General features: G+C 36.3%; 1 long non-coding RNA gene across 1 annotated transcript in view; it reads left to right on the top strand.

The window, feature by feature from the left end:
• LOC134477913 (uncharacterized) overlaps positions 1 to 26521 on the top strand; it is a 124570-nt gene that overhangs the window by 94633 nt on the left and 3416 nt on the right. The window contains exon 4 of the long non-coding RNA XR_010050217.1: positions 22041 to 22244. This is a non-coding gene — a long non-coding RNA (uncharacterized LOC134477913). The remainder of the gene's footprint in view (positions 1 to 22040; positions 22245 to 26521) is intronic.

The following is a 26521-nucleotide window of genomic DNA, read 5'->3' on the forward strand; positions in this document are numbered from 1 at the left end:
GATTAGTTTGCACAAGCATACCTTAATATTGGTGACAATTTTTTTTCTAATGAGAAAGGGTGGTAATTAAAGATTGTGGAGCTGTTTTCATTGGCGATTAAATGAAACAAAACTGAATAAAAACAAACAACAAAATGCCAGGATCTAGTGAGAAGCTTTGAGATAGAATTTTGTGATCTGTTACCACAGGCTCAGTGCCTATCAAATTGAAAGACTCTCAAAGTTGGTGAGAATGTTTGAGGTGAGGCATTCTGTGATTGAACAAGGTGTTTCTCTGAAGATAAACATTGTCATTCTTTGAGGAAATTGATTCCCAAAAAAGTGTTTATCTAAGATGCTGTATTAAGTGATATCAAAGCTCAGCTCTGCACTCTGAAGCGGCCAGTCCCCAAATAAATGCTTTTCCCTTTGAAATGATCATTCGTTCGTTCACTTATTTGTCAGATATTCATTGTCCATCTCCTATGTGCAAGGCATTGTTTCAGTTTCTGGCAACAAAACAGAGAACTTTCTCAGGCTCAGGAAACTTTCATTTTAGTTTAACTGGAGTAATAATAGCTCCCTTTACTGAATGGCTGAGGCAGTTTATAGATTTTTCTCTTATTCTTGTAGAACTCCTGCATGATCTGTGCTACTATTACAGTGGAGAAAGGAAGCAGAGAGAGATGAAATAACCTTCCCTGAATAAGAAATTACTGTCAGAACCAGTTTCTTCCCATAGGTGTGTCTTGCTTTGAAGTTGTACTCTTTCCCAAATACACCTCTACTTTATAGTCACCAAGGGTATCTCTCCAGTTATGGAGATTTTTAAGGTTTTATGACAAGCAGCACATACTGTGCTACTGTTATGGTTTGGGTCTAGATGTCAGCCCAAAGCCTCATGTGATCATAGGCGGGGCTTCTTCAGAGGTGGCTGGATCTAGAGAGAGTGATGCTGGGATTAAGTGCATGAGATTACTAAATCAGTCCACTGATTGGTTTGGCAATGCCCTATGCTGATAGCATAGAGTATAAGAGGGGCAGAAAGAAACTGCTAACGTCCATTGCTTGTTTTGCTGCCTTCTGCCTGACATCAACTATTTGTCTTGTGATGCATCTGCTGTGCCACCCTGCTTTGGAGTTAGCCAGCTATGGACTGAAACTTCTACAAACTGTGAACCAAATAAACCTTTCCTCTCTTAGCTTGTAAGTGTTGGGTATTTTGTCTCAGCAACAAGGTAAGCAAACATGACAGCTACTTTTAAAAATGACAATGATGAACCTTATAGCTCCTACCAAATTATCATTATCTCTTACCCTTTCTTGCTGGAACCCAGGGACTCTGGAACTGTCCTGCACATTTTTATCCATCGGCTCCAATATTCTGCTGAGGGGTTATCTACAGTAATGCCATGATTTCTTTCTTTTTCAAACTCAATCACTATTTATTAAAGGCCTGCTATAACCTAAGCCCTGTCCTAAATACTGGAGGAAAAATGGTGACTGACTAAGCGACTGATCAATTTATTATTGATTGATCATCTTTTGGAGATACTCTCCATATGTAGTTCAGGCTGGCCTTGAACTCACTACGTAGCCCAAACTACCCTCAAACTCATGGTGGTCTTTTTGCCTCAGTCTCCTGAATACTGAGATCACAGGTGTGTACCACTCTACCCAAGAATATTTTTTAAAAATGAAATTTTATCAGTATATTATATGGCTGCAGTTTAAAAAGCCAAATAATACTACAAAACTCAATAAGAAAACAGAGTGGTTCTATACCTATGGCCTTTGATTATTAATCAGATCCTTTCCCTGGCATTTATACACTCACATATCTAAATAATATGTATGCTACCATCCTTGTCTGTTATAGCTTCTGTTTAGTTTCTAAACTTAGTTTTCTTCCACTAACCACTTGGCTTTCGCATCCTTCCAGCATAGCTATATTGTAATTTTTATTGAATCGCTATTCATTGTTTAATATTCATTATTATTCATATGCAAACATTATTTTCAAGGGAGCATTGTCACATGATTACATTCGCTTTCTTAATTTTTGTTACTAAAATAAATCTTGTTTTTTATTTTACTTGCAATTTCCCCACATGTTTTGTTAGTTTCTCAGCATCATTTTCTTTAACATTAGAAAATTACTTTTTTTATTTAGAAAAATCCTTCTTTGGAAATTCCTAATTATGTTACTTCTAATCCTTGCTAGCAACTTACGAATTTGTTGTTATTATTGCTGCTTGATTTTCTTTCCCCTTTATTATCTACGTTCATAGCCCTTCTCACTAGGTTTACATGACAGTTTTGTTTTGTTTTGTTTTTTAAAGCAAACAATATCAAGGCATTGATCTGTGCCTAAGAGTCATGAGCTAGCTGTCCAGTGGTGGAGAGGTGGCTCCTGAGATGACAAGATTAGCTGCTAAACCACTGGAATTCCCCCACACCAGCTTTACCTGTTCACATAATGCTCACACATAGAGAACCAAAACACATGATTTCTTTTGTATTCTTGGGGTGGAATTTGTCTCACTTGCAATGAATTCTTGAGGTCTGGTGCCCCAGCCTTGGGCTACTAGTCAAAACTTAAGTTCTCATTCAGACTACGAACTCACATTACTTGGTTCAACTTCTATTTTAAAATAAAGATCGAACTCAATATTGTATTAGTTAATTCAGCTGGCTAGCAGACAGGGTTTTGAATGCCTGAGGTGACAGTGACAATGAGGTGACAGTGGATTAGGTGACATACACTACTTACTGGATTTAACCATTATATGACGTGTGTATGTATTGAAATACCACACTGTGCCTCATCATAGGTATAATGGATATATGTCAATTAAAATTAAAATAAGGCTAGCACTAAATCAAATTGTATTTACAGATAACAAATGGGTAGTCACAAGGTTTCTAAGCAGACAAGGAAAAAAGGGGGAAAGGAGAACACTCAGTCCATGAATCCCAACACTATAAAATAAACACACATGTGCTCCCATATGGAGCGACTGTGGGATTCTGGAGCAGTACAAACAGGCACACAGCTTTCCTAAGCTGCCTGGGTTGATTACAACTGAGGAAACCAGGCTGGATTCAGGGAACCTGTGTCTCTATTATTCAGGAAGCTTCCTCCCCCACTCACCATCAGCTGTATTAGCATTCACTGCTAGGGTTCCCAGGTGAATAGTGTGAATGTAATTACATTTTGTGTAATCTTAGCGAAACCGAAAGAGCAATATACTCAATTCAAATGCAATGGGAAAAATGCTATGCTTTATGATAGCACCGATCTTTGTTCCTTTTCTGAGGTGCTTTCATCCCCTGCATCAGAAGACGGAGGTGAGATTTCAGCAGAGTACGTCTGCTGCTCAAGAGGCGTTTGAAAAGAGGTCGTGCTCTCCCTGTAATGGTTCTCTCTTCAAACCCCAAGCAACAGCACCTCCAAGTTTCCTCCTTAAACCATTCCTAAATTATCCTGCTTAGGTTATGCAGGTGGATATTGTTGGGTGGCTCCTACAAGATGAAAAGGAAGCTCAAACCAACCCAAGCGGGCCGTCTCTGCCCTTTAATATGTAAAAAGCAAACATTCAACAAAACAGGTGCCTGTGTTAATTGCTACTCTCGAGGGGTTGAGCTGGGGGCAAGAAAATGAGCAAGCTTTAAAACTGTAGTCAGAGCAAAGACCTTGAGCGACAAGGTTAGCCGAGAAAGATTAGAAAAAAATCATCTAGTTAAAACCTCACCAGTTGAATGGGATGACAGATGAATGATGGATGCAGGTGGGAAAATGGGATTCCCTTCAAAGGAAAGAGTGTGATGCGCAAGACAATGAGGAGACTGGAGGTCTCGGTGCGTGGCAAGGGGAGCAGATAATGCCTGTCTGCGTGCTCACTGCATTGTCAGAAGCTGCTGAAATAAATCCTCCGGGGAGCTGCTATAAAAGAAGGCAAAAACCAAGAGCAGCTTCCCATTTTGGTATAAATTTAGAGGAATTGTAATTGTCATTGTGCTGCTGCTTAAGGTCAAAGTATATGAAAGGAGGAACAAAACAAGTAAAACAGGTACAGGCTTTTGAAGCAGGTAAACTGAAACCCTGTTCTACTATTAACTAGTTATGGCGCTGTTTTGAACTCCACTGAGCCTTGGTTCTTTTAATCTGTAAAATGGGAATAGCAGTTCCTTGTCTCACTTTTTGATAATTAATAGGATAACAAGGTTTAAGTCACTAGAACTGTGTCTTGACCTGAATAAATGCTCCAAGAATGGGGAGGTATTATTTGAATACTAGAAATAATAAAATAATACCTTGGTGAAGTGTTTAAAATACGTGACAGCTAATGTGCCCTACTGAAAAGAGCAAGCCTTTGGTATGGCTGGGTGAATGCTATGGATTATACCTGAAAAACAAACTAACAACACACATGCATCAAGAACAAATCTCTCTATGCAAAAAAATAAATAAATAAAAAATAAAATTAAAAAGATCTGAGGAGCTGGTTATTTGCAATTTGAGTGGGGAAGGTATCAGAATCAAACTCAGGACCTCATGCTTGCCAGGCAAGCACTGCACCACTGAGCTAAATCCCCAGCCCTGAGGAGCTGGTTATCCTTGTCCTGGTTTGAGTGTTGTACAATGTTTCCATATCTTAAACCATCACAGGATGCCCTAAAAATATGTCTAATTTTTATGTGTCAATTTTAAAAATTTTGATAAATACTAAAACTTTTTTAGTTTAAACAAAATTTGTGGGAGTTGGAAAGCTATTAGAAACTCTACTCTGGTTTAAATATTTGTTCTTGTGAACCTAATTATTTAAATAGTCCCCAAACTGATAATTGATACAATGCCTCACACTCTATGAGTGAGTGAATGGAACGAGCCAGTGCTGAATGAATGGACTGGTAAATCCTCATGCTGCTGGGTTAACTTTCCTGAACGGTTATCATCACGTCAGTGTCCCCTTGGTCCAGAGCCAAGCACCTTCTCTCTCTAGGATGCGCAAGGATTTCCAGTACTCCAGGTCGCTATGATAGAGTGCTTGGAGTATAGAGGAAGAAAACCCAAATCTAAGGAGTTCCCGCTTCTTTTCATCAGTGGAAAACACTCTCAGAACATCTCCTAGGGAAGAGATCAACTGCATCGCTGGCATCACTTTTAACAGATATGTTATTCTCTTCTTTAAACCAAATTATTTCTAAGTTTGCAGCTACGCTATTCAGAAACACTGAACTGCCAGCTTGGCTTTCTTCTCTCGCATCAGGGCTTTGTCCTGCCATTCCTTAATGTACAAACTTGACTGTCAGTGAGTCTGGCTGCATATGAAGCTGTCAGGAATTTCCACAAATAATTAAAGCGTAAAAATAAATAATAAATGACCAGTGCAAGGGAACGTGGCTTTTCTCTCCATAATATGCTCAGGGAAGGAAGAACACTGGAGATCCAAGGTAACCCAAAGTCAACTGCTGGCTTTCTCACACACATATGTCATTTTTTCATTTTTGTCTACCATAATTATTGTCGTCATCAAAAAAGATAGAAACAGTAACATTTTTGTCTTACCAGCATATCTGTGGAGACACTATTAGTGGACTTCTTTTCCTTTAAAGGAAGAATGAGGCACATAGGTTAATCAAAATACAGTTTTGGCATTTAAAAAATCTATCTCATAAATATTGTGCCTCAATCCTGGATGACCCGCCCCCGCACCGTCTCTGTCTCAGAACCCGCTTCCTTCCATGTTTCTTTCTGTGTTACATAGTAGAGAAAAGTTAAGTGGAATGGAAAAGGAGACTGGCAGATAGGATGGTAGGGAATTAGCTAAGCTTGTGAAGAGAACTGGAAAGGTACATGCTAATGTTTTGTGGGTCATTTCAGCTCACAACTTCAGAGAGGGGGACAAAGGTGTCTTTTTGGGGGTCCCTTTGGTTGCCAGGTCAGCAACACAATAATTATTGATTCAGGATATATTTTATATTGTCTATTTGCCTGGTCCTTTTGTGTTGAAAACCCCACCAAGGCAGAGATCTTACTTGCTTTTTTCATTAATGTATTTCTAATAGTTATCAGTAAGAGGTACTTAATATATTTACTGGGTGAATAGCAATAGCTGTACTGTGGATTAATGTCTTTGTGTCAGGAACAATTGTGAGGATCCTGCACACCAGTCGGTTCAATCCTGTATGGGTGACACTGTCAATCCTAATATTCTGGGAGGAGGGGAGAGGGTGCAATGTTGAGGCGCACACCTCAATAACTTGCCAGTGTTACTGCCTGGCCAGCCACAGAGCTAGACTGAGACTTGGACAATGGGGCTCCACAGCCTGGTACTAACATCTGCAGTTAATAACACCTGAAGGCTGATTAAAGACCAAGGAAGGTGTTTCCCTAACTCTGCACTCTCTTACAAATACTTCCCACTCTGATGCCAGGGTTTTTGTGACGTACCCAGAGGTCTTCAGCAGAGTCTCTAATGTAGTTCTGCCCGGACACTCTCTATGTGGAGATAACACCAAATGTCACAGGTTGAGTCCCATACATGTTACTTCAGGTGCCAATACTCAGCACAGGTCGTGGCCTGTGTTTCTGACCACTGACTATTAACTGGGTTTCCACAACCTCCTCTTCAGGCTTGATTCTCTTGCTAGAGTGGCTCACTGAATTCAGGGAAGGACTTGCCTTATATTTACCAGTTCAGCCTAAAGGGCATTACAGAGACACAGGTGAAAAGCAAGAGAAAAGGACGCATAGGCTGAGCGTTTGGGAAGGAGAGTGGGCCTCCAGGTCCTCTCTGGGTTGGCCACCCTCTGGAAACCTTCATGGGTTCAGCAGCATGGAAGTTCCTCAGGATCCAGACTGTCTTAGATTTTTAAAATTGTGTTTAGAACAATTAATATGAACTTTAGGGGAGAAAGGGATGAAAAAAAGTATTAAGATGTATTATGTACTGCACATGAGGAATGTATTTATATACTACAAACACATGGCAATAGAAATAAAAATAAAAATGAATAAATGCATAAAATGTTAAAAGAAAAATCTGTACTCCCTCAGGAAATTTTAAGTAAGTAATGTTTTATGAGACAATCTTACTGCTTCCTTTTCTAGATTAGTAACTTTCGTTTTCTCACCTAGTTATTCTAAGTCTGCTACTAGCTGAATAGAAGTGATAAGAATGGGCATTCTTTTCTTGTTTCTGATCTTAGAAGAGCAAGATGAGCTTTCAGTTTTCTGCTGTTGAATGTGATATTATTGGTGGTTTAGTATATATGGCTTTTATATTGATGTATTTTCCTTCTATACCTAACAGTGACTTTTTTTAATCTTGAAAAGAAGTTAAATGTTGTGAAGGTTCGTTTTGGCACTTATTGAGGTAATCATATATTTTTATCTTTAATTCCATTAATATAGTAGGTCATATTGATTGATTTACTGAAGTTGAACCACCATTGCATTCCAGGATAAAACCACCACCAGGTTTTAATGTCTGATTCTTTTAATGTGCTTTTGGGTTTGGTTTGTTAGTATTTCACTGAGAATTTTTGTATTCAGTTCATCAGAGATAGTGACCTATAATTTTTCTCTCTTTATGTCCTTGTCTTTCTTGAGTCCCTTGTTTGTTGTTTGTGTTGGGTAAGGCTAGCCTTATAAAATGAGTTTAGAAGTCCTCTCTCTTGTTCAGTTTTTTGAAATAGTTTGAAGATTAGTAATAGCCACAAAATGTTTGCTAGAATTCACAAATGAAATCACCTGTCCCTAGACTTGTCTCTTCCTTTCCAGTTTTTACTTTTTCATTAGTGTATTTTTATAATAGTTCCTTGTGGAGAGTTGGTACATGTATATAACCTTCTCAATTCCTTTTTCACCCTTTCTCTCTCTTCCCTCTATCTCTTGTTCCTTTTCCCACTTGAAAAGCATTTATCTCTCTCTATTCTCTAATATCTATGTTTTATTTTGCTCTTTATTTATAATTTGAACTCATATAAAGGAAATCACATGATATTTAAGCTTGTATGTCTGATTTATTTCACTTATGGTCTCAAAGTTCATTCATTTTTCTACAAATGACTCATATTTACCATTTTTAATGGAAGAATAGTACTTCCTTGTGTATATATATTGCATTTTATTTATCCATTTATCTGTTGATAGATGTATCACTCATATCCAAGACTTAACTTGTGTCACTATAATATGATGTGTTTATCACTTGCAGAAAGATAACTAGAAGGGGAAGGGAATAGCTGGGACAAATGAAATTTTTAGTTTCAATTTTCCAAGGAGTATCCATAGACTTTTCTTTTTGGGGAAATTTAAAAAAATTATTATTACTGATTCAATCTGCTTATTCCTTAATGGTCTATTCAGATTTTTTATTTCTGACTTGCTCTTGGCAGATTGTATGTTTCTAGAAATTTTATGTGTTTCTTTTAAGTTGTCCAATTTGTTTGCATGTAGTTGTCCACTATCCTTTGTATTTCTATGGTATTTGTTGCTGTATTTCTTTCATTTGTGATTTTATTTAGATATTTTCCTTTTTCCTTATATCTAAAGTTTTGTCAACTTTGATTAATAAGAAACTTAGTTTTATCAATCTTTTCTTTTGTTTCTCATCTTTATTTCACTTTTTTGTTCTGCCAACTTTGAACTTGAACGTGTTTTTGTTTTTTGAGAACCTTAAAAATATGACAATAGATTATTTTAGATCATTCTTATTTTTTACGTAGCCATTTGCTATTAACTTTCCTCTGAAATTGCTTTTTCTAAATCTCATAAACTTTGGAATATTTTCTTTCTATTGCTGAATGTCTCAAGATATTTTTGACCACTTTTTAATCTTTGGCTCTTGTTACTATTTTTATTTAAAAGTCTCTTTTGTCTCATATAATTAGGCGGCCATTCCTCTCTTTTGGTTTTCATTTGCATAGAGTATCTTTTTCTGTCCTTTAACTGATAGCCTGTATGTGTCGCTAAAGTTAGAATGTCTTCTGTAGAGAATGTGTAGTTGGATATTGTGTGGTTATTTGTGTTTTAAATCTATTCAGTCACTTTCTTCTAATAGAAGAAATTAGTTTATAAATATTTAAAGTAATTATTAGTAACGAAGGAGTTAATATTGACATAAATTTGTTGTATCACTGTTTTGCAGTTCCTTTTTCCTTTTTCCTCTCTTCTCTGAATTTGATTTTCGATAGTGATATGCTTTGATTCTTTCACGTATTTACTACTATATTCTTTTGCTTACCATTAAAATAAGACTTACCTAAAAAAAACCCTTACAATGATCTATTTTAACTTTGTTGACATTCTGAAACTCCTCTAGCAATGTTTTTACACTTCCAACAATATTTTTGAGGTTTTGTTGTCACAACTTTTTCATTTATATTATCTATTCATTAAAAATTATTTTACAGTTCTTTTTCAATATTGTTGTCCTTTTACTTTATACTAGAGCTGCACCCTTCATCCCAGTATGACAGCGTTTCGAATGACTGTTTTTCTGTACCAGTGAGTTTGTCTTCTCGTATTTTCATAATTGTAATTAGTGTTTTTAGTTTTTTTGTTGAAGCTGTAAGAGCTCTTTGGCTTTTCTTATAAAGCAGGTTTAGTGGTTGTGAATTCCTTCAGCTTCTGATTATCTGGGAATGTCTTTATCTGCCCATTATATCTAAAGGGCATCTATGGGAAGTAAATTACTGGAGTGTTTCTTATTTTGTATTTTTTTCAATACACTGTCCTGTTCTTTTTTGGATTACCGAGTTTGTGCTGAAAAATTCACTCCATTGTATGTAACACATTTTGTATCTCTTACTGCTTTTAAAATTCTCTCATCTTTGATTTTAAAAATTATAATGCATATAGGCGAAAACTTGGGAATAAAACTTGGGTGGCACAATTTCAAATAGTTAAATTTTGTAAGCAGCCTATATGTCCATCAATAGATTAATGGAAGAAAATACAGTATTTATACATAATGGAGTACTAATCTGCCACAAAAAACCATAAACAAGTCATTTGTACGAAAACTATATGTACCTTGAAACTATAATTTTAAGTAAAATAAATCAGACACACATTTAAATATCAAATAGTTTTTCTTCTATTAGAAACAAAAATATAAATAAATGACAAATAAAAGATAATAGAAAGTAGGGAGAAAAACTTTCACAAATGGTAAGGCAAATCACAAGATAGAGGGAGGAAAGGGGAGGAAGAGGAGATGAGCAAAGGAATTAAGATGTGTTATGAACATATACCAACTCTTCACAAAGAACATAAATATGTACACAAAGTATTAAGAGTAATTTAGATACCCCAGGCTTTTCCCATGAGTCAGTGCCATTTGCAGACTGTGGGGGAAGAGAACAAGAAGTCACCAAGAATGAAGCCCTTCCTGTGAATCAACACCATGCACAGGCTGCTGGGGGGATAGCCATATCCCAGCCCCTTCCAGAGCAAGAAGGGGCAACCACACTATATCCCTGGTAAGTGGCTGTGGTGTGGCTGACTGCAGCCTCTCCAGGGGGAGAACCACCAGTGGCTCCTGAGATCAGCGCCATGTTGGAACTTAGGATGCTGGGAAACCAAGCAACCAGCCTGCCTCCCTGCTAAGCAATAGTGAACCTACTGGTACTTGACTAGAGTCAAACATCCCACTTCCCTTACCCACCTCCCCTGTCTCCCCATTGGCAAATGGGAACCAGAAATCTGAGCATCTCCTGGGAAGCTGACCATAGCAAATAAGGGGTACTTCCTTCTACCATCTCTCTGAAGGCAAATATTTTTATTACTGTTTTGCCTTATTCTGATTAACGGTACTGCTCTATTCAATGTTCTGTTTTGATAAGTTCTATAATGTTCTGTATTTCATTTTATTTTGATATACTTGGTTGAAAGAACAACTATTGTAAAGATAATGGAATATACTGTGATGCCTATTAGTGTTATTCTGGTAACCTGCTGTGAAGTTCTGTACCAATTTCACTACATGGTCTTAGTCGGCTTTATTCTGTCTTGTTCTGTTGTATTTTACTACTTTCAAAATAAAAAAAGAAATATTTTCTCTAGTTCTGTGAAGTATGCTAATGGTATTTTGCTCAGGATTTCATTGTATCTGTATAACAGTTTTGGGAGTATGTCTATTTTCACTATGTTGGAGTCGCTTATCCATTAGCAAGAGATATCTTTACATTTTCTGATATCATGTCTGATCTCCTTTTTCAGAGTGCTGAGATTTTCCAAATACAAATCCTTTACTTTCTCTGTTAGAGTGAGAGCCGCATTCAGCATGGCTCTCAAAGTCCCTGGGGGGAATGAGAGCGAGAGGATAGAGAAATAAAGATGAGACAATATCCTGAAAGCTGAGGTCAATGGAGCCCTCTCTCCTAATGAAAGGAAGGAACTGCTGAACCACTGCAACACATTTATCTATACATTTGGCCCCTTTGCCTAGCAACCTGTTTTGGGGTTGCAAGAATGCTTGTTTGTAGCTTGCATTGCATGCTCCTTGATTTTGGGCTAGAACGCCTCACCCAAATTTGTGTGATCAATTTCCATCTTTAGCCACTTCTCATGTCTCCTTCTTTTATAGCTGCAGTGAATTGGCATTCAAATGAAGTTGAAGGATTTGTGTTTGAAAGACTCTGCAGATGATTTTCTAATTCTTGAATCTTTTTATTCTCACCTTTTTTCAGTACTGGGAATCAAATTTATGACCTGGCATTTTCTAGGAAGGTGCTGTGCTGCTGAGCTATGTCTTTGGCCTGGAGTATATCTATTCTGAGTGAACTTAATTGTTTAGGTTAAAGGTTTACAGTCGAAGGATTTTAAGTCCCTGTATTAATAATTTAACCCTGTACATTACATTAATCTATAACTACAGCCAACTATCAGTGTAGCTGGAAATTGTCAGGTGTTAGTGACTTGAGTTTCTTTTATAGCTAGCATATTACTATGGGATTGTTTAATACCTCTTTTAGTTATACTTTTCTGAAGGATGTTCAATACCATGTTAAGATGAAACCTGCATTAATTACAATCAATCTCTTGCTATCTATAAAGGTCAGTTACGTCTCTTCAGGAATTACCTTGGAACAATACACACAACCTCTTAGTACCTTATCAGTGGTAGCCATTTAGATGATTAATGGCCATTACTTGATCAAGTTGTTTTCTGTGACAGTATGGGAGATTTTTCTCACTTGATGACTCTCTTTAGGCACACTACACATCACTGATCACTTTCCTCTTTGGTTCCACAATCTCCTTGGTCGGAAGGCTGGGGAATTACTATTATAGATGCTATTGTGAAGGATGTTGTTTCTGTAATTTCTCTCTCAGTGAGTTTGTTGTTTGTGTACAGAAATGCTATTGATTTTTGATTGTTGACTTTCTATGCAGCTACACTACTGAATTTGGTTATTAAATCTAAAAGTCTTTTGGTGGAGTTTTTGGGATTTTCAATGTAGAGTATTGTGTCATCTGGCAGTTGAACTTCTTTATTTCCTGTCCTTATTCCTTTGATTTCTTTCTCTTGTCTAATTGCTCTGGCTAGTGTTTAAAACTGTATTGAATAAGAGTTGTGATAGTGGACATTTTTGTCTTCTTCCTGATTTTAGAGTGAAAGCTTTCAGTTTTTGTCCATTTAGTATGGTGTTGGCTCTTGGTTTGTCTTACATGGATTTCAGCAAATTGAAATAAAGACCATCTATTTTGATTTTCTGTACTTATTTTAAACATGAGTGAGTGTTGGAATTTTTCAAAAGTCTTCTCCATCTACTGAAATGACCATATGGTTTTGTCTTTGACTCTGTTGATAAGGTGTATTACATTTATCGATTTGTGTATGTTGAACCAACTCTGCATTCCTGGGATGAATTCCACTTATTCATGGTGTATGATCTTCTTGATGATTTGCTGTATTGTGTTTGCCAGTATCTTACTGAGGATTTTTTTTTTTTTTTTGTATCTATGTTTCTTAGGGAGATTGGCCTCAAGTTACTTTTTTTGGTTAGGTTTTTCTCTGGTTTTGGTATGGGGCAATATTTGCCTTGAGGAATGAGTTAGGGAGTATTTCTTCCTTTTCAATTTCATTAAAGAGTTTGAGAAATATTGTTGTTACATCTTCTCTAAATTTCTTGTATAATTCAGCAGTGACTCCATCAGGATCTGGGCTTTTCTTTATGGCAAGTTTGTAATTACTTTTTCAATTTCATTGACTGGTATTGGGTTATTCAGAATTTTATATCTTCCTGTTTCAGATTTAGGAATCTGTTCTTTTGTCTTGTGTTTTCCATCTTATGAATGTAAAGATTTTCAAAGTAGATATTGATTGATTTTCCTTGGAATTTGTAGTAATTTCACCTTTTTCATTCTTTATTGCACGAATTTGAGTCTTTAGATTGGCTAAAAGTGCATCAAATTTATTTATTCTTTCAAATAACTTTGATTCGTTAATTCTTTGTATTGCTTTCTTCGTCTCAATTGAGTTAACGTATGCTCTCATCTTTATAATTTTGTCCCTTCTCTAGACTTTGGGTTTGACTTGTTCTTTATTTTTTTCTTAAAAATTTTGAGTACAACATTAGGTTATTTATTTGAGCTCCTTCTGTTTTGTTAATGTCATAATTCACCACTCTAAATTTCCCTCTTATGACTGCTTTCACTGTGTCCCACTGTGTCTGGTATGCTGTATCTTCACTTTTATTTAATTGGAGATATTTTAAAATTTCTTTTGTGACCCATTGGTTGTTGATGAGGGTTTTAATTTCTATGTGTTTACGGAGTTTTTGCAGTTTCTTTTGCCATTAACTTCTAATTATATTGAACTACTATAAGATAATATGCATTGGATAATTTCAATTTCTTTGCCTTTACTTCAGCAGTTCTATGAGCTAATATGTGGTCTATTTTAGAGAACATCTCATGTACAGCTGAGAAGAATGTTTATTCTGGTGTTGTTGGGTGGAACACTCTGTAAATGTCAACTAAGTTCATTTGCTCACAAGTTTGGCTCAGTTCTGATATTTCTTTGCCGATTTTTTGTCTGGTTGATCTATTGATTTGTGACAGTGGGATATTAAGTTCCTCCATTACAATTGTGTTATTGCTCATTTGGTTTTTTACATCTATTAGTATTTGTCTTATATAATTGGGTTATCCCATATTTGGTTCATACAATTTAGGATTATCTCTTCCTCTCAAATTTTCCTTCTAATAAGTGAATAATTATGTTCTTTATCTTATTTGATCATTTTTGGTTTGAAGTTCACATTGTCTGCAAACAGAATAGCTAACCCTACTGTTTTCTGGGTTCCCGTTGCATGGACTATTGTTTTTCATCTTTTGACTTTCAGTCTATGAATTTATTTTTGAGTTAAATATGTTTATTGTATATAGCATATTGCTGGATTTTGTTTTTGATTCATTCTGCCATTCTCTTTCTTTTGATTGGTGAATTGAAGCTACTGACATTGATGGTTATAACTGATATGTACTGACTTATCTTCATCATGTTATTTTTCTGCTACTGATTTCCTGTTTTCCCCTTCTGTTTAACTGTTAGCCCTACTTTGTAGTTTCTTTCTGTTGTTGTTCTTAGAATTGTGGTCATTTTTATCTCTGTTTGGACTATCTTCGAGTATTCTTTCTGGAGTTGGTTTGGTAGCCAGGAACTTCTTCAATTTTTCTTTGTGATGAAAGTGTATTGTTTCTCCATTAATTTTAAAAGATAGTTTTGCAGGGTACCTCAGCCTGGGTAGGAACTTGTTTTCTGTTAGATCTTGAACTTCTTCATTCCCAGAGCTTCTTGAGAGTTTGTGGTGAGAAGTCTGCCATGATTCTAATGGGCTTTCCTTTAGAGATGATCTGTTTTTTTTTCTGTAATAGATTTTAAAATTTTACTTTTATGGTGAATTTCTGTGATATTGATTATTATATGTCTGTGTGTACATTTATTTTGGTGAGGCTCAGACCTCTGGCACCAAGTCAGCTTAATCAAGCATTTAGTTGCTTTATGTACCTTAGTTGCTGTAAACTCCAGCTGGCCTAGACACTATCCAGTTGCTAATAGGGGCAGGGAGGATGGGACACTTGATGCTCAGCCCACGCACCAATAGGGTCACAGGAGACACTGACTTGTTCTCTCCCTTGCACACCTGCTGCTCACTTTCGCCACTGCTACTTACCAAGAAGGAGGGCTGTTGCTTTCTTGCTCAGACCCCCAAGTTCTAGCATGGCTAGATCTTGGGAGGTGCCGACTTGTCTAAGATCCTGTCTTGAAGGTCTGACAGTTCAGTTTTGTTCATCAGTTTTGCCAGTTCACAGTGGAATTTTTAACTTCTTGGGTATCCATTTGAACTCATTTTATGCATTGTATTTCTTTCCTATATTGGTCATTCATGGTTTCCTTCTTCCTTTTATCGTCTACTTTTTAAAAAATCTATCTCTATTTTAGATTTGTTCAGAAATTCTTTTTAAATGTTGACATCTCCTTTTTATGTGAGAGATCATCTCTGATCTGTATAGACTCATGTATTTGTTTCTTCACTTCTTTTGCTGTCATTTCAGTAAAGTCAGGTGTGTGAATTCCATTTTCCTCTATCTTGTTGTCTTCTGGAATTGTTACGGGTGGGTTTGAGTCTGAGATTTCATTTTGCCTCTATATCTTGTCATTTTCTATTTAACATTTTTTTTCTGTGCTGACCCTTGCACATTTTTGTGGTAGGTAACTTTATTACTAGTATCAAAACTTTTCTAGGTAAGGTTTGTTCTTCAGGAATATATTCTGTATATAGGAGGTTCTTGGTTTGTGTCTGTCCCAAGATCCTACGTTTCCAATTAATTAAGAGTGAGATGTTGGTATCTGTTTGACTCAGTTCCCAGTTCTTTGGTGCTGGGGTGTGGTGAAGTTATTACCCTAGAACATCCCAATATTGTTACAGAAATGAGAACAACTGATTAAAGCAGATATGACACTCTAGCTAAAGTAGTATAATTAGTAATAGCACTAGAATTAAGCTACAGTTTCGAAAATAACAAACTGTAATTAACTATTAATTTTGTGTCTTTATCCATAGGAGAAAAAAATCTATAATTATATTACAAAAGCAATTGTAAATTGGGAGCTTGTATGCTAAGTGCTTCCTCTTGATAGAGTGGTCTTATTCTGTGGGAAAGTTTAAGAAAGATAGTGGATGAAACAAAGAAAACCTAAAAGAAAGTAGAAGCCAGGCTACACTACACAGGATGATCATGCAAGCTTTGGGAAACTAGAGAATGCAGAAGAGGAAGAATGAAGGGATAAGGAAGAACTTGGTCTCTAGATTTAGAGGATGGGATTAATTTTCTGTGACTAGAGTTCTCCTCAGCCAATTCAAAAAGAAAAAAAAAGAGATAAGAAAAAAGAAAAGAGAAAAGAGAAGAGAGAGAGAGAGAGAGAGAGAGAGACCCCACTTGCCCGCTTGCTTGTATTTCATGTGTCTTTATTCCCAAGAGCAATGCTGATTCACCTAATTTACTACTTGTTGATTTGTATTGTTACTGTTGCTTCCGACAGTTTGACACTGCTATTCCTGCCTGGCCATCCAGTGCACCCTGGCTGGGGACCTTACTGTGTGGCCAACATTCCTACCAGTTTCTGTATTTTTCTGCATCATTCACCTGGATCCCAGCAGCAGAAAAGTGAGCAGCTGGTCCCTGGGCCTTCCCACACTGTTAACCTGAATCCCAGCAGCCACGATGGGAGGGGCCAGTCTCTTGGTCTTCCTGTACTGTTAATCTTAACAGCTGTGAAGGAAAAGGACTATCTCTAGTTCTTCCTGCACTGTTTACCTGGATCCCAGCAGTCACAATGAGAGGAGCCAGTCTCTGGGTCTCCCCATAGTGCTAGGGATGCTCACCTGGATCCCAGCAGCCACCAATCGCTCTCCCGGTGCCTAATAATTTTAAGATTCTATTCTTGTGTTAAATTTCTTGAATCTTGACCATGATATGCCTTGCAGTAGATTTTTTCTTTTTCTTTTCTTTTTTTTTTTTTTTTTTTTTTTTTGGATCTTGGCTAAGTCTATATGCCTCACTTATCTGTATGTTGAATTCTAGTTCCCTAATAGGGAAATTTTCTGCCATAATGTCTGTGAACAGATTTTTTAAAATATCATTTGTGCTATCTCCTGCTTTTTTAATGACTCTAATAAATGTTAAGTTATTCTTCTTTACCTCGTCTAGCAGCTGCTGAATTGATTTCTCATAATCCCCTGCTATTTTTAAGAAATCATGCTTTTCATGTTCGCAGACTGCAAGCCTGTGTTCTATATGTGAGATCCTGTCCTCACACTGGTTTATTCTGCTGCAATTACTGTCAATGGAATTTTTAATTTCTTGGACATTTGCCTGAATCTCTCTTATGGATTCCATTCCTTTTCAATGCTGAGCATTCATTGCTTTGATAATTTTCTTAAGTGCCTCTATATTTTTTATCTGTATCTGCTCTAGAGTCACTAAGCATGGTTTTCATTCTGTACAACGTCTCTGCAGTTATCTGAGAAATTATTTCTGTTTTTTTTCCTAGGGCCTCATTCATTTGCATTGTTGTTACCACTTCAGAGAGGTTAGGTGGGAGGTTTTCAGCTTGTTCCACCTCATTGCCCCGTGAGTTTGCCTTTGGTAAACTGGATGTCTGGGGTTGCATCTTGTTTAAGTGTCTCTTCATTTTCTTTTCTTTTCATTCTTTCCTAAAGGTTCAAAATACTAGCAAGAAAAAAATCCTCAGGAAATGACTACTTCTCTTAAGTATTTTTTAATATTCTGTTCTTGTGTTAATTTCTGGAATCTTGACCTTGGTGTAGACTTATTTTTGATCATGGGTACTTGGAGTTTTATATTACTCACTTAATCATATGTCTAACTTTTCTCCCTGCTTGTGAAGCTTTCTACATCAATTCTGTGACCAGGTTTCTTTAATGTCATTTTCATATCTCCTTTTTCACTGATTCTGATCAGTTTTATGTTTTTCTTGTTTTTCTCATGGAGGAGCTTTTGGAATTTTTAAAATGGTCCTTTGCTATTAAGAAATTTATTTTAATGTTCACTAACTTAATCCTGTGTTCTATTGTCTCATTTTCCTATGTAGACTTTCAGTGGAATCCTAGATATCTGTTTGAATCTGTTCATGGATTCCATTCCTTTCCTATGTTGTGTCTTCATGGTTTTCATCATTTTTCTAAGTTCTCAGTTTTGTGTGTATGTATATCTGCTCTAGAGTCATGAAGCATGTCTTTCATTGTGGCTACCATTTGTGTAGTTATGTGAGAAATTATTTCTCATTTGAATTTTTTCTACAGCCTCATTCATCTGATTTGTTACTTCTGCTGTTACCACGTCAAAGATCCCAGGCTTTGGGACTGTTATATCTCATTGCCTCTAGTGTTTGCCTTTGATGAGTTGGAAATCTGGGGTTGCTTCTTTTTTTCACTTTCTTCACATTTCCTACCTTCCTATCCTCCTTCATTCCTTCCTTTCTTTTTAGATTAATTCCTGGGTTAATTCTTACAAATTATTAGGCCATGTGACATTATTACTAGTATTCTGAGTCCCTGGTAAATGGCTGCTTCACAGAGATGTCTTCTCGGTGTAACTGGCTTTTGGGATTTGAATATGTTGCAAGACACTGCATCTCAAATTTATTAAGTATGAGAGTTGCTGCCTGTTTGACCCAGCCCTGGGTCTTTGGCACTGTGCCATAGTATTTTTTGTGATTCATAGTCACTCTCAGTCTTGGAATACTAGGAGGAAAAGCTACTTAGAACAATTCTGTCATTTTTGGCTAAAGTGGTGCCATAACTTTCACAGCCTAGAATCAAAGACAGCCTAGAATATTCAAATGAGAGTAAGAATTAATTTGCCACTTTTAGCTGTGTAAACTAGATTTGTGGTTATATAACACAATCCAAAATAAATCAGAAAATTATAGACAGTATATAAGTCCTTAATATGTCAATTTTCCTTCACAGTTTAAATTTTAAAAGGGATTAGGGGAAAATGGAACAATAGAAGAAAAGGAAGAGATTAGAATTAAGGCTGGAGAACAAAGAGGGATCATGCTAACTCTGGGAAACTGGTGCAGAAGACTGAAAGGAAGGAGAGGAGGAAGAGATAAAAAGACAAACAGAATAGAAAAAGAATCAGAAAGAGGCTAGAACCACATTCACACTCATATAAAAACAAGATCAAACAATGAAGGAGAAAAAGAAAAACAAAACCACTATCATACCACAAAAACTAAAAACAAGAGAGCAAGAGAAAGAAAAAAAAAGTACACTTCCAGGTTTGTTTCTGCTATTACTGGTAGACAATGTGTGGACAAAGAGTCGCAGTCTGTGTTGATTTATCCCTGCAATCCAGGAGTGGCTTTTTGATGGGGTAGTGTATAATCTCAGTGAACTTGCACTTTCTAGCTAATGAGGTCCAACTCATTCAGTCTGCAGCTGTCAGCATACCTTTCACAGGTCTAACCCTGGCCAGGTGTTGCCAGATGGAGCCAGTAGCCACTCTAAGTTTTGAGCTCAGCTGACCCTTTCCAAAATGGTTCTTGGCCAATTACTCTCTCCTGTGGGATGACTGAGCCTTCAGCACCCACAACCAGCAAATGCAGTCCTTCATATCCACTGTTCCCCTGCACTGCTGCATCTTTCTGTAGAGGCCTCTGGGATCACCAGGAGTCACTGTGTATTCCCAGGTTTGAATCTCTCCCTTGCACAGTGAGTCCTGTCTTAGGGAAAAGATGCCACCAGCTACTTCCTTCTACTTCACTGAAGTTTTTCTCTTCACTATCTCCATGGGCTTCAGTTTGCACTTCGCACTCTTCCCTTCCCAGGGGGTCCACTTCCTTCCTTTTTGTCTTCCTCAGTTGCTATAGTCCAGCATCTAGATGGTAACTCTCTGATCAGGTCTTTCTCTGGTGTTTACTATTTTGCCATCTTGGTGCTCCTCCTTATGTCATTTTTGTAATGTCAGCCTTGAAATGAAAAATTAAAAAAAAAAAAAAAAAAAAAAAAAACAACCCAAATGTTCCACTCTGCTCCTTTTCTCAATTTGTGCCAATTTTTTGCTGATGAAAATTCTTCTCACATTTTACATTGTGTGGTTTGAGGGTCTCCCACAGTCCTTCTGTCACAACCTGTAGCCAGTCAAAATCCTAAAGCAAGAAAGTCTAATTAGCTGGGAAGACATTTACTATTGTGCTCAGGATCTAGCCAACCTCGTATATTTGAATGTTCATATCTCTTACAACATTTTAAAGTTTTCAGTCATTATTGACTTCAATAAGTTTTCTGAACTTTCCTTAGAGTTTCTATTTCTATAAATTCCATAATCCTTATTTTCCTTGATGGTAACCTACAACCTCACACAAACTTTCTTTATTATTTCTTTATTTTTCTTTTTTCTTTTATTTTTCTGACTGGACAAATTGAGATTAATTACCTTTCATTTTACATAATCATTCTTTTGTTTGATCAAGTCTGCTTCTCAAGTATTCTATTACATTTTTCATTTTATTCTTTGTATCCTTTAGCTCAGAATCTCATTTTTTTGAAAAAATGATTTCTATATCTTCGTTGCTCTTGTTTTGTTCATGTATATTTTTAAATTTTCTTATCTATGTTCTCAAGTTGCTTGATGAAATCCTTTGAGACAATAATTCTGTCAGAATAATTTATGGATCTATATTTTTGTGAAGTCAACTAGCCCCTGAGCTTACTTTGTAACCCAAGCTGGTCTCAAACTTGCAACAATTATCCTGCCTCAGCCTCCCAAGTACTGGGATTATGGGAGTGTACCACCACGCCTGGCTTCCTTGAATTGTTGTACAGCTTCTTCATATTGGAGAAATTATCACTTTCTACAGTCTCTAGTGACTGGTGGTAGGAAATCAACAGTTTCATCAATCAGGCTAGGTGAGAAATTCTGAAGATCTCTAAGACATATTTTATGGATGCATCCAACCCAGATTGCTTGTTGGCCTTTGAAGGCTGAATTTCTAAAGATTGTGTGCTTAACTTTTATCTACTTTTGAAGACCTACAATGTCTCCAATGTTTTGGTTTTGTCGGTTTTGCTCTTTACTGTTTTGTTCAATTGTATTATAACTAATGATATAAGCAATTCTATTAGAGATAGCGAGAGGCATTATGGTAACCATTGTTGATCACCTTGTATTATGTTTTTATATTATCTATTATGTCCACCCTTTTGACTTGACCGATTCTGTTCTGTTATGTCACATTTGGGTTTACTCTCTTCCAAAAAAGCAATAAGAACCGTGGGAGCAATGAAACCCAAAATGTGTAATAGTCATTGTACAAAAGAGAGGAAAAGAAAGTGCTCTAAACTATATAACTGCATGTATATTTAAGTGTATAAGATAGAAAATGATATCACAGAGTTTTATTGGATCATTGAACAGAACTGTTTGCAGTATCATTGTTGGAATGTCCACTCTACAAGCTTTAATCTTGTGACTTGAACAATTATTTCTAAGATGGCAATATGTAATCCATTAACTAGTGATTTCCTACTGTTCATTTTTTTCTTCTGTAAATCTGTATAACTTGTACCCTTTCACTGTTTTTTTTTTTCTTTTCTCCTTAAATAAAATTAAAAAAAAAAAAAGATTGTGTGCCTTCTTCCTACAGTGTAAAACCAGGCCTGGTACTGAGGATCTTCTGTTGATTATCTCTGTGAGAGTGCCCTGAAATATCCACATTCATCTGTCTCCTCCCAGTCTCACAGAGTTAAGTCACAGACAGTGTATGCTAACATGGTGCAAAGGTTTAACATCCGGTAGATGAAAATGAGAAGCCAACCACAAGGGATATGAGAAAATCATGTCAAGTGTTGGGCATATCTGTAGCCAGCTGAAGGGGGAGGGTGTATGTAAGGCATTCCAAGTAGCTTGTGAAGAGGCTTCCTACTGAAGTCCATGAAAACAGTAGGATATGTGCACTTTTGTTGAATTTTAAGTCCTGGCTTATGTTTTCTGTCTCTCTCACTTACAGATGGCCTTCCCTAGCCACTCAGCCATGTTGACTCCTTAAATGTTCTGGCTGTAATGCAAAAGAGATGGAGCACTTTGGGTAGCATCTACAATAGCGGGAGAAATCAGGCTCACTATGATTTTACTTTACTTCATGGAAGAAATCTCATAGCAAGGAGGTCTTTCTTGGTACTGGACAGTGCACTTTGATGGATAGGTGACAGAGGTAAAGTGAAATTATTTTTATTATTTGCTTATTTGTTTTTATCTTTGATTTTCCTCTAAGATATGCTGGAACTTTTCTGCTGGTTTTCTGTAGTCTTACAAAGATTCTCTCATTTATAAGTGTCAAAGTTGCATCACAGAAAATGATAAAAATTTCTACTCTACAGTTTTCTGACATCATTATCCAAGATGATGACATTTACTTAAAAAAAAGCAGCAGTGAAAAAAAGTAAAACAACTATATTAAAAGGACAATAGTTGTAGCATACTATTCATGATTGTAAGCAATTATCTTAATATATTGTTTCACTCTTGTTGAGTAGCCAGTAATCACAAAATATGCTGGCCAAGAAAGAGTGTGTCCATAAATATTTATCTATCTGTTTATCTAAATATGTAGACCTATCTATCTGAGTAATAGTTTGGGATTATGTTTTGCTGGTGAGTTAAGAAAAACAAGTCCCAAGCAGTCAGTCATTTAGAGTCCAAGTATAGCCTAATGGAAGGAATTACAAACCATACTTGCCAATTGGCCTGTCCAAAATATCTGTGATACAGACAGCAAGCAGGCACATTCGCCTGTTTAATAAAGGCATTTTCTATTGTATTTTAGGTTATTAAATTATTCTTCAACATAGTTCACAAATAGTTGTGATTATTTTTAAACATTTTGGATTCTCTGTGGTATTTTATTTTCCAAATACTTAATACTATCTACCTCTCTAGACTCATGTTGACTTTTTTAAGACAGAAGCTGATGGGAGCAAGCATCTTCATGAAAGGTCCCTGTGTCATTTTTCATGTTTCCCCTGTAATTTTATGATTCTGCGGCAGCCTCCTGGTCAGCCTGGCCCCTCTGTTCATGAATTCCATTCCACAGCTGTAAGCTGAGTTTTCTCACAGATTATTGGTGAACAGTGTGCTGACAATGAATTTGTTTTCTGGAGATAAAAGACTGCAGTACCTCCATGAAAACTTCAAAAGTCACATGATAACATGAATATTACATATACATGTATTTTTTAGTTTTGGAAATCTGCTAAATTCTATCAAATAATAGTAGTTCATTTTGAAAGTTAAACCAGAGAGAAGGTAGAAAATTCTACTGTAATTTAAAAAGTAAAGCTCACTCACCTACTAGACAGAGTGACACATGTGACTTTGACCTCTGAACTTTGGATATCCCCAATTGTCTGAATAAAAAGTCCACTTCCCACTTTGCTTTGCCTATCTAAACAACTTCTGAATACTTATGGAAAAAAATAACTAACATTTGTAATGTTGAATTATCAAATGCAATTCTAATTGGTATTTTAACGACTTCCCTAAATGGTTTTGCACTGTTTGGCTTCACCATATAGGTTTATCGGTGAAGTAATATAAATCATGAGTGTTGAAAAACAATTCAAAATAAGTCCCATTTCTTTATGCCTTATAAATAAGACACTGACTTCGCATTGGTGCTTTATATTTAGCAATGTTTGTACAGTGAGAATTCCTGGAATATCCTCAGTATCCTCCTCTGGAGGAAAATGCAGATAGGCCTGCTGCTAATTTCAGTGCACTCCAGTTTCTTCAATGTGCTCCTTTCCTGAATGCAACTCACTGTGTGTGCAGGGATCATCTGACTCTGTGAGTCGGAGAACCAGGTCAAAAATGCTGATTCTCTCAATCCCACGAAGACTGAGTAACAAACTTTCTTTCATCCCTGACCCAGGATTTGATGTGTTTTCTAGCATCATTCATAAAATGCATCAGACCAATTCATTGGTGAATAAGTTAAACTTCAGCTACTTCACATGACTTAACAGTAACATATCTCACAGAAGATGTGCCTCAAACAACTACTTGGTGTTAATATAAGAATAACGGGCCAGACAGTAAATACTTTAGGCTTTACAGGCCAAACATTGTCTATAATTAATCACTTCTGTTGCTACATTACAAAAGAAGCCATAAACAATATACAAAGGAATGAGTGTGTGTTCCTGTAAAACTCACCTACGAACAATAAAATTTGAATTTTATATAATTGCACATGTTATGAAATAATATCTTTTCAAATTTTTTTCAAGTTATTTAAAAATTTGCAAACCAAAGTTAACTAACGGGCTGTGCAAAACAGGCATCAGACAGGTTTTGGTCCAGGAACCATGGTTAACCAACTTCTGTGTAAAAAATGTTGTCCCAGTCCAAGTTAAGCCTATTAGTTTATTTTGTGCATTTTCCATTTGAGGTAATCCAAGAGAACGGTAAGGAAGGGGTGGCTTTCATACCAGACAGAGTTTGTTGGTCTCTTATGCTATTGAGGATCAAACCCCCAGGGCAAGCCCTTTGAGCCTGAGCTGTACCTCCCATTCCTCCCCAATATAGTACTGTAAACATAAAAATTTGTGTGCATATATAATTTGTTTATATATACAAATTTTCTGTCTCTCGAGCTTCTTTGTTCTAAACTCTTATTCTCATGGTATTCATCTTACCTGCTGTTTTAGTATTTGGGGAGCAACATGAGTGCTAAGGAAATGTATCATTAAGGGGACACATACTAGTGGGAAAATTCAGATTTCTTTAACGCAGTAAAGATTTTCACTATTTTTACATTATTCTTCTGGCTGTTTTTTGTTTGTTTGTTTGTTTGTTTTTTGTACTCAGAATAGAATCCAGGACTTTGCACTTGCCAGGAAAGTGCTGTGCTACTGGGTGATATACCTGGCCTAAGAGGACTCATTTTTTATATATCAAAATGTATCTCTTTTTTAATTAATTAAGATTATTGGTACATTTTAGGTTTACATAATGATCACATTTATCGTGGAACTTGTCCCTGAGCGTGATATATCTTGACAGTTTCCCCATTCCCTTACCCTCTCTTGAACTCCTCTCCCCCTCCCTAGTTACAAAAGCTTTGTTTTTGCTTTAGTCTTCCATCAACCTGTCTCTTACATAAGCATGATAACTGTGATTCATTTGCAAACCCCCAAAATTTATGTCTATTAAGATCAGCATTTTAAGAATGAAGTTCTCTGCCATATTACATTATACTAAATTTTATGACTTAGTGAGAAACAAAAGATCATTTGAAATATTTCGATAATGAAAATGCTTCAAAGCTTTATAGATTGTATGCCATAAACTGGTAAATAATATAGGCCTAAATAAAATATTGGCTATTATTAATATTATTCTCTTTTGAAGTTTGACCCAAATTCACCTGAAACAAGTTATACAGGATTTTCCACATCTTTCATTTATTTACACAAACAAGAAAGCCAAGTATGCACCAATTTGCATAATGCTTAAGGCTGAATTTGGATTGACACATGTGAAGTTTGCCTTGGTGGAAATGGATAACTCTGTTCCTTCTCAAAGGAAGGAATTTATAAATAATTAGTAAACATTGAATGAATGTGTAAAACTGTCACAATCAACTTGACATTAAATTTCAGTGGTTACTCCAGAATACGGGTTCCAGAGGGGAGATTTTATGCAGATGCTAAGCCTGCTGGATTTTAATTCTGTTTAAATTACTATGGTATTTTTTTCATCGCTAACACACATTAGAGAATGACCCAGCAGAGCAAGACCCTACAGTTTGACCCTAATCAGGCCTAGATAATATCCCTGAGTGAACCTGTGACTTCCTTTGCTGGAGAATAACCATTGAGCAATACTCAGCCCTCAAGTAAACACAGCTTTGCATTCTTTGCACACATATTCTTTCAATCAAGGCAGCACTGTTGAGACAGAATGTAAAATTTTCTGCAGGTCTGGAAGAAACCTCTCCTTTGTAAATCAATATGAATCTAATAGCATTAGCTACTTGCCAAGAGAAAAGTGATAACCCTATTGTAGCTTGGTTGACAACAAACACTTCGGTAATTTCTCAGGAAAAGTATTTCCTGTTGATCATTAAGAGCCAAATTTTGAGTCACTTCCCTCTCTGGATTAAATAAATAGTATTAGTTTTTCAACTGTGTACAGTAAATATGGATTTCAAGACTTGTTTGTCTGCAATTCTTAAAACATTTATGAACCTTGAACAGATGAATTTGTTTTAAGCATATTTTTTCATTTGAACACTTTTCCCAATGGTTTTTAATATGGATACTGTTCATCACATATTGAATAAAGCAACTTTTACTTTATTTAATGTCTTGACCCAAATCACATTGTCTCCATAAATATTTTACAGTCTGTGTGCACCAAAAGCGTGATTACCAAAGTCATGTCTGCACTTGTAGGTAATATACTATAAAAAATGGATTATTTTTCCCT

This window comes from Cavia porcellus, unplaced genomic scaffold, assembly GCF_034190915.1.
Source record: "Cavia porcellus strain 051 isolate PalLab524CR breed Dunkin Hartley unplaced genomic scaffold, mCavPor4.1 scaffold_10, whole genome shotgun sequence".
NCBI classification, from domain to species: Eukaryota; Metazoa; Chordata; class Mammalia; order Rodentia; family Caviidae; genus Cavia; species Cavia porcellus.